Source organism: Panthera tigris, chromosome B2, assembly GCF_018350195.1.
Source record: "Panthera tigris isolate Pti1 chromosome B2, P.tigris_Pti1_mat1.1, whole genome shotgun sequence".
In the NCBI taxonomy this organism is placed as follows: Eukaryota; Metazoa; Chordata; class Mammalia; order Carnivora; family Felidae; genus Panthera; species Panthera tigris.
The window spans coordinates 30,094,003-30,102,873 of NC_056664.1; the positions used below are offsets into that span (position 1 = coordinate 30,094,003).

The window sequence follows — 8,871 nt, forward strand, 5'->3', positions numbered from 1 at the left end:
CCCGTTCATCCCACTGGAGCTGGATTCTGCTGCACGCAACTGAACTAATACATACAGAGGGAAGAGGACTTCCAGGAGTGGGTGGCCATGGTGGTCTGTTCTGGAGATGAGCAGAGATATATACACAGGGCACCAGTGTGGGTTCCCTGGGACAGTGTCCTGGGTTGGAGGAAGGGAGAGCTGGGTCACAGGGGCATCACAAGAAGACTAGAGACTATTCTCCTCCTCATTTTCTGGTCATGGGGCTGCCCTGGGGGCGTGTTTGGCTCCCAAGGTGTTACCTTTGGGAGACGTTGTTTCTTCCCTTCTCTTCTTGTCCTGTTTACAGAGTTCACCTGTCCTTCCAGCCATGATGACCATCACTGCTGGTGACCTTTTTCCTCCTCCTCATGCCATCTGATGGCAGTGGCTGTGCAGGTTGAGGTCTATAGAAGAACCCCACAGAAGGGAAAGGAATGCAGGGTCATTTGTCATTGTTTCCATCAGAAACCCGTACTTCCCCAGCCTGGCTTGACGGCCCACCTGGACACACTTGACTCCAGGTCCCTCATGTCTTGTGCTTGGTGTTCCCAGATATACTTTGTATGACTTCACCCTATTCTATTTGTTACCAGCAAGTCACTATAAACAGCTTCTGTTCCACAGTGGCTGTCACTCAAGGGAATGAATACAAGGGGATGGGTACTTTGGAGTCATCTTAGAGTCTGCCTACAACAGGGGTGACTTTGGGAAACACCTGAATGCATGGCCTCTCACAAGGCTATGGCTGGGAATGCAGAGACTAGCATAAATGAGGAGTTCAAGTCCAACAAAGTTGGTGATCACTCCCTGGGAATCCAGAGCAAAATCATGATGCCAACGTTGTTGCAGCTGGACACAGCCTAAGACTCCACCAGCCAGGTGACCACATACCAGACTCTGACTCAGGATGTGGAGACAGGGAAGCTGGGACAGTGCTGATGCATTTGGCACAGGCGATGTGAGTGGCAGTCCTGTCATCCACCTGCCAGGAGCAGCAGCCATAGCAGTCCTTGCCTCATGGACCAGTGGTGTGAACGGTGGCATCTGTGACCAGCACCATGGACAGTGGTTCTTATTTGGGCCTTGACCTAGGGTGGGTCTATGGATTTTCCTCCTGGCCATTGGCCTCAGGACTGTTCTGTAGCCTTGGCTGAAATAAATGACGCATAATACTCTAAGTAAATATATACATGATATACATTTACCTATAAATATATATACTCATAAAGTATAAATATACTTTGCTTTATACTTTTTATATTTATCTTAAAAGACATTTTAGCATTTATTAAATATAATTTATATTTTATATTACACATTTAAAATGGATATTATACATCTCCCTGACTATATATACATATATGTATATGTATATAGCAAATATGTAAATATTATGGTAAATATATATTGTTTCAATTAAAACAACTTGGACTCTGTTGTTTAAAACAAAGAGTGAGAATCTATCTATAATCTATCCACTTGTAGAGAGCAAGGATTCAGTACTTTTTTCCACTTTCATGGAGATAGAATTGACATATAACATTTTATAAGTTTAAGAGCACAACGTTTTGATTGGATACATTTGTATACTGCAAAACAATTACCACCATAGAGTCAGCTACACCTGCATCATGTCTCAGTAACTTGTGTGTGTGTGTGTGTGTGTGTGTGTGTGTGTGTGTGTGTGGTGCAAACATTTAAGATCTACACTTAGTATCTCAGACATTTTATGTTGAGCTGATAACCACTTCCTCTGTCTGCCACCTGACATGCCCCATGGGAGAGAAACTGTTTCTTCCAGCATATGTTGCATTTGTCTTCCTAAAAAACACCCATCTAAATATGGATGTAAGACTCCTTCCCACAAGGAGGGCTCTCATCAATGATTTCAGTGATCCTGGTGGAACCCCAGGATTGCTTGTGGCTTTGTTAAAAATACTCAGGTGTCCCCCTCGACCTACCATCTTAGAGTGTGTGCGTGTGTCGGGGAGGTGGGGGGTCAGGAATCACTTATTTAATAGGCCCCACAGGAGAGGCTGAGGCACAGCCATGTGGGAATCCTATTTTATGTGCTTGTTCCTCGGTGTGTGATCTGAAGACCAGCAGCAGCACCAACCTTGTTATAAACCCGGAATCTCATGCTCTATTGCAGACTGTGTAGCTCTTCCTAAGTCCAGGAAATTCCAGTGGACAATGAAGGTTGGGTCTCCCTGGTCTATGTGCCTTCTAGATGTAGAACCAGAACTGTTCAGTATGTGCATGTACTCTGATCACTTGCTTAGAACTGAGGAGTCCAGGGTTTGGTCCTGTTCCTTTCTCTTCTATAGCCATCAACCCCTTGGTGACCTCAGATGCTGAAGGCTCTAAGCATCATTTATATGGGGTCACCTCCATATCTATTCCTCCAACCTAGATATTTCTCCCACCCTGTACTCTATATCCAGATGGAACTTCGCTTGCGTTTCTAATAATCTCAGATTCGACATTCCTAAATTGGGTGCCTGTGATGCAGCTTCCCCAAATGTCCTACTTCCAAAATCTTCCCTGTCTCATTGGAAGACACCCCCCTTTCTTCTTGCAGTCTGAAGTATTGGGTGCTGTCCTTGATTCCTCCTTCTCACAACCCAGAAGTAATACATTAGGACATGCTGCAAAGTTCATCTTTAAATGTATCCAGAACATACACACACGCACACGCACACACACACACACACACACACACTAACCAGACTACAGCCACTTCCTGTTATTTTCTCTCTTCAAACCCCAAAATAAATCCAACATCCCCCCTCCTGGAAACTACACTGGTTTCCTACAGTTTCTGTACTGGTCTCCCGCCCTTCACCTCTCGATTCTGCACAGCAGCAAACAGATGCTTCTAAAGAGAAGTAGTCCCAGGTGGACCATCTGTTCTACACCATCTAGTGACTCCACATGTCACTCAGAGAAAACTCAAAAGCCTTCTAATCCTAAAGTCTAGACATCTGACCGCATTTCACATGCTCTCGGCTCCAGCCACAGTGGCCTCTCACTCTTCCTCGAACAAGGACATGCTCCTGCCCTAGTGCGTGTGCCTGGAGGTTCCCCTGAGTGGAAAGAACTCCCTGAGACATGCTCTTCAACAATTCCTTGTGTCCTGCACATCTCTCAGAGGTCACCTTCCCAGTGAGGCTCACACTTACCACCGTATAAAAGTAGCCACCTTCCCTGTCCCCGCACAGGTAACTCTCTGGATCACCTTCCTCAAAGCACCTATCAATTTTCAATTTATTTTTGTATTTTTTTAATGATTATATTTGAGACGAGGGAGACAGAGCACAGGTGGGGGAGGGGCAGAGAGAGAGGGAGACACAGAATCTGAAACAGGTTCCAGGCTCTGAGCTGTCAGCACAGAGCCCGATGTGGGGCTCGAACCCACGAACCATGAGATCATGACCTGAGCCGAAGTCGGATGCTTAACCAACTGAGCCACCCAGGCACCCCAACCAATTTACAATTTAAATACTTCCCTTATTTACCACATTTATACAATATACAGTTGACTCTGAATTACACTGGTGCGAACTGTGCACATCCACCGATATGTGGACCTTTTTACAACAAGTGCTGTCAATGCACTTTCTCTTATGCTTTCTTACTATTTTCCCCAGCCTAATTTATTGTAAGAATACATGTTACATATACATATAATGTACAATATATGTGTTAAATGACTGTTCATGTTTTCAGTAAGGCTTCTTATCAACACTACGTTATTAGTGGTAATATTTAAGTTTCAGGGGAGTCAAAAGTTATACTTGGATTTCTGACTGCTCAGTGGGGTCATTGCCCTCAGTCCCCACATTGTTCCAGGGTCAAGTGGAGTCTGTCCCTCACCCCTAGGACATAGTCTCCACAAGACCAGCACATTTGCCTTTTCTTACTTACTGAGGTGTCCTAGATGAAAAAAATAGCAGGTCCTGTACATGGCACACGACATTATCAGTGGAACGATTGGTCAGCGGAGAGGACTTGTGTCTTCTGGATGAGCCTCAGGCACAGCCCGTCCGTGGCAGCTCCCGCACAAAGTGCCCCCACCTCACCATCAGTGCCGCCTCTACTTACCCCAGGGCTGCCCCTCCCTCTCTCTGCTCAGCTCCCCCCTCCCACAGTGTATCCCCTAAACAGCACAGCACACAGTTACATTCCTGTCTTCAGAATCACTGTATTTAGGTTCTATGGGGCTCTTTCTCCAACCAAATAGAAATCTACATTAGACCCTGCTTTATAAACCCATGAACGTGGATGGGAACCAGCACCAGTATCATTAGAACTAAGGACAGGAAGAGGGGGCAGAGAGGCAGGGAAGGTAGAAACCAACTGAAGTTGAACAAGGATGAGAAACTCTGTCTACCTCTCTGTCTACCTCAGGATGTAAAGAATAATCCAGACGACAACTCTAGAGGGAGGAGATGGATGAATCTGAAAATTCATCTCTCCAAATCCCAGAGACTCCTGTGTGCAGGGCCCACCTAGGCCTGCAGAACGACAGCCCAAAGGACTCCTGGTGCTGTAACCACCGGGGTCATCTGGGAGAAGGAGACAGGAACTCGGACACACGAGCAAGAACAGGGCTGATGCTCCATAGAAACAAGGGAAAAAAAAACACCCAAAAGATGGGCCTGAGGTCACAACCCAGGATGGAGCCTGGGCTGACCCAGTCACAGGAAGCTCTTGCTCTACAAGGTCCTGGTGACAGGTGACGTCCACGTCCCTGTGGTCACGGTCCTGGTGAGACGAGGTTCCACAGAAAGGACAAGGACAAGGAGCAGAGACAATGACCCAGCTGAGGAGGGAGCACGACACACCAAGGACGCACTGAGCACCGACTGGACCCAGGCCCCGTCCACGCTCGGCTCCTCCAGCCCTCTCCTGTCCCCACCTGCAACAGACACGGCACAGGAAACAGCGGGTTCTGGGAGGTTCTCAGGGCTTTCATTTATTTTCTCTTGCAATTTTACAAACCTTCTCTTTTATTACCTCATCATGCCCACATGCCAAGAATTACAAAACACAAATTCATATCTGGATTCTCATTTTCAGTGGGGAAATAAGGCGTCAGTACTCGGCCCAACATGAAAAAAAGACGGGGACGGAGACGGTCCAGCACTGACTCTGCTGGAACAGGAAAGCAGGTCAGAAAGGGAACACGAATCAGTACGGGGAGGGGTCATGGTGGGCAGGGGGGGCCAGTCTCCTGTGTCCTCACAATATGCTAATAGGAACGCAGACACATTCTGACACCATCTGCAGGAAGTCAGGGGATCTCGATGGCACCAAGTGGAGTGTGAACAGATCCTGTATCGCTCAGTCCCTGAGGGGCAGCAGGTCTCACACTGTGAAAAAATTAATCATGAACAGATTTAGATCAGTCACATAAGTCCCACATTCTCAACAGCCCCCCACATGTCAACATGTCCCTAATGCACCCACCCCTCCCCACTTCAGGCCCTCCGGAGTCTTACCTTTAGGAGCCATTAGAGATGAATCAGAGCCCTGAGTACTGTCATCGCCTGGGGTAGAACAAACAAGATGAGATCAGAGCCACAGGAGCTGAGACTAAAGGAGCAACTATGGGCGGGGGTGAAATCCCCATGGGGTCCTGTCTACACTATCCCAGGTTTCAGGGATCACCTCCTCCATACTTACGTGCAGCATCAGAGTAGCTTGGTCCTTTTCCTCCTGTGGAAGAAAATAGCATGTTAGACACCTGGGACAGCTGGGCCATGGGATCCTAGAGCAACCTCCAATGAAGTTTCCAGAATTCTGACTGAAGACCCAGGACAAGATTGGATATATGAAGAAACAGGTGTGTGTGAGGGGGTGGGAAGGGTGGGGTCACAGGACAACCACTTGCTGGAGGTCTGTCCGGAGCAGGGACCTTCCTCTCTGTCCTGTCACTGCTGGGAATCAGGTCCCCATCTCCAGAATCACCAAGTGAAAATCTGTTCTTCATTTTCACAAGTGCTTTGCTACAAAGTGAATGTTAGTAATGGCTCCAGAGTGGGCAGCTACATGTGTGTGGATGGAATTTGCCAGGAACCAGGCAGGACAATATGCTACCTAGGAAACCCCCCATCAGAACAAGAGAACTCAGATCCCCCCACTCTGTTCCTACCTGAGAACTTCTTCCTCCAGATCACAGCTCCAACCACCACAGTGACCACAAGGACAACCACACCAGCAATGATGCCCGGGATGGGGATGGAGGGCAGAGAGGATGGCTCTGGAAAGGGAAGGAAGGTGAGGGGCCCAGACCTCTGGCTTCAGTCCTGACTCTGAAATTTCCAGAAGGGCCCTGCTTTCCCTGACACGGGGCTCTACCCCAAACCCTCCTTACCCCATCTCAGGGTGATGGGCTCGGGCAGCCCCTCATGCTGCACATGGCACATGTATCTCTGCTCCTGTCCAGAAGGCACCACCACAGCCGCCCACTTCTGGAAGGTTCCATCTCCCGCAGGCCTGGTGTCCACAAGCTCTGTGTCCTGGGTGTGGTCCTCCCCATCACGCTGCCAGGTCAGGGTGATCTCCGCAGGGTAGAAGCCCAGAGCCCAGCACCTCAGGGCCACCTCACGGTCAGAGATGGGGTGGTGGGTCACCCGTGTTTTGGGAGATTCTGAGGAAGAAGAATCAGAGAATCCACACTGTGGTTTAGCTTTATGGGCCACTGAAACTGCATCCACGTGACCATCCTGAGGTGGACAGGACAACTGGTCTGGATGGAAGAAGCACAAAACCCAGACAGCAGTCTAGCCTTTGGGATCTCCTGATCCTTGGTAAGTTCTGGAATCAGGGAGAGAGCCCGGGTGGGAGGCTGCAGATCTAAAGTGGGGAACACACTATAGTTCTGACTGTGGTGGAGGGTGAATGATTCAGAAAACCCGGAGTCAGATCTCCAAAGATGTTCTCAGGGAGATCAAGGCCTTGAGAGGGAAGGTCATGGTTCACAAGGTGGCTGCCAGGGTCCGAGGGAACTGCTGATGGGTTATTTCTGGGATGATCTCAACAGGCATCCCAGGGAGAGTCTGGATTCCTGTCTGTCCTTTATAGAGAAAATCACCCTCAAGGTGAGTCAGTCTCTAGTAGGCATATGAACTCCGAGGCGGATGTCCCTCTTCCCACCCGTGGGAGGGGCGCTGTCGTGACACTGAGTCCATTTTCCCTTCCTCGTGGGCAGCCAGCCCCAGTGGAGGGGAGATCAGGGGAGGCCCCAAGGTCCCGGTACCTGCGCGCAGCAGCCTCTCCTTCCCCATCTCCAGGTATTTGGTGAGCGACTCCACGCACACGCCCTCCAGGTAGTTCCTGTAGTGCTCTGCAGCACAGGCCACCTCCCACGTGTGGCGGGTGATCTGCGCCGCGGTGTCCGCCGCGGTCCAGGAGCCCAGGTCCTCGTTCAGGGCAATGTAATCCTTGCCTTCATAGGACACCTGACTGCCCGCGGAGGAGGCGGCTGTTCGGTCCGATATCACAGCCATACATCCACTGGATGTTGTGTGATCCTGTCCCCGCCCCCAGAGTAGCAGTGATTAAGGTGAAACCTAAAGTAAAACCGCCTATAAGCTCCCTCGGACTCTTCCAGGGTCGTGGGACGGAGGTCACGCGGCCTCGGGGCTGCGCTCAGACCCGGAGACTCGGGGCGGCCCCGGCGCGTCCGTGGGGATGGGGGTCGTGACCTGGACCCGGGCCCTGGCGCTCACCGGAATCGCTCTGGTTATAGTAGCCGCGCATGTTCTGCAGGCTGACTCGAAATTTCTGTGCGTTGTCCTTCGCGTTCCGCGTCTCCTGGTCCCAATACTCGGACCCCACCTGCTCCATCCACGGCGCCCGCGGCTCAGACCTCGGATTCAGGGCGTCGGTGTCGAACCGCACAAACTGCGTGTCGTCCACGTAGCCCACGGAGATGAAGCGGGGCTCCCCGAGGCAGGGCCGGGACATCGCGGTGTGGAAATACCTCAGGGAGTGGGAGCCTGTGGGCGCGGAGCGGCTGAGACCCCGCCCGACCCTCCTCCCCGCGCGGGGCCCGGGTCCCAGAGGGAGGGGGACGGGAGGGCAGGGCGAGGGGGACCCGAGTTGGGGAGAGCAGGGCGGAGTCCGAGAGGGTCGGGGGAGGGCAGGCCAGGGCGGGGCGGGAGGCGGGTGGGGGTCTGGGGTCGGGGCGGAGGACAGTCGCTGTCCCCATGGGTCCCGCTTCCCCGCCGGGCGGTCTCCTGGCTCCTGCCCCGCAGAGTCCCTTTCCTCCAGAACCCGCACTCACCCGCCCAGGTCTGGGTCACGGCCAGGGCCCCCGACAGCTGCAGGAGCAAAGTTGGGGGCATCACGACCCGCATCCTCGGGGTCTGGGGAGAAATGTCAGCCTCAGGAAGCGGGTGCTGATACTTGACACCCCGGATCCGCGGTGCCGCTGATTGGCTTCTTCTGAAACCAGACACTAATAGTGTGAAACGAGGCCGCGTCATCAGTATCCAGCCAGAAGGACCTGACACAGGTTGTGACAGGGAGAAGTGAAACCAGGGCAGATGGGGACTCCCCAACACTGGGCTTCCCCGCCCCCGACGCCGCCCTGGGGCCAGAGTCCCTGAGAGGCGGGCCTGGGGACCTGGGACTTGGCCTGGACGCCTCACCTACTGCACAGAGCGCTCTTTGTCACACTGTGTCCCTGAGTCCTGGACCAGGAGCTGCGTGAGTCACTGATTCTCCAGCATTTTGTTCTCAGGATATCTCTACAGTCTTACAAATTAGTGAGGATCCCAGGGATAACTGTGTGCCTGTGGATTCTATCGATCCTTATTTACCACAGTAGGAATAAAACAG

At 51.5% G+C, this 8,871-nt stretch overlaps 1 pseudogene; it reads right to left on the minus strand.

Annotated features, from left to right (window-relative positions):
• Positions 1–4,973: 4,973 nt before the first annotated feature.
• Positions 4,974–8,402, minus strand: LOC122238584 (annotated as a pseudogene).
• Positions 8,403–8,871: the final 469 nt, after the last annotated feature.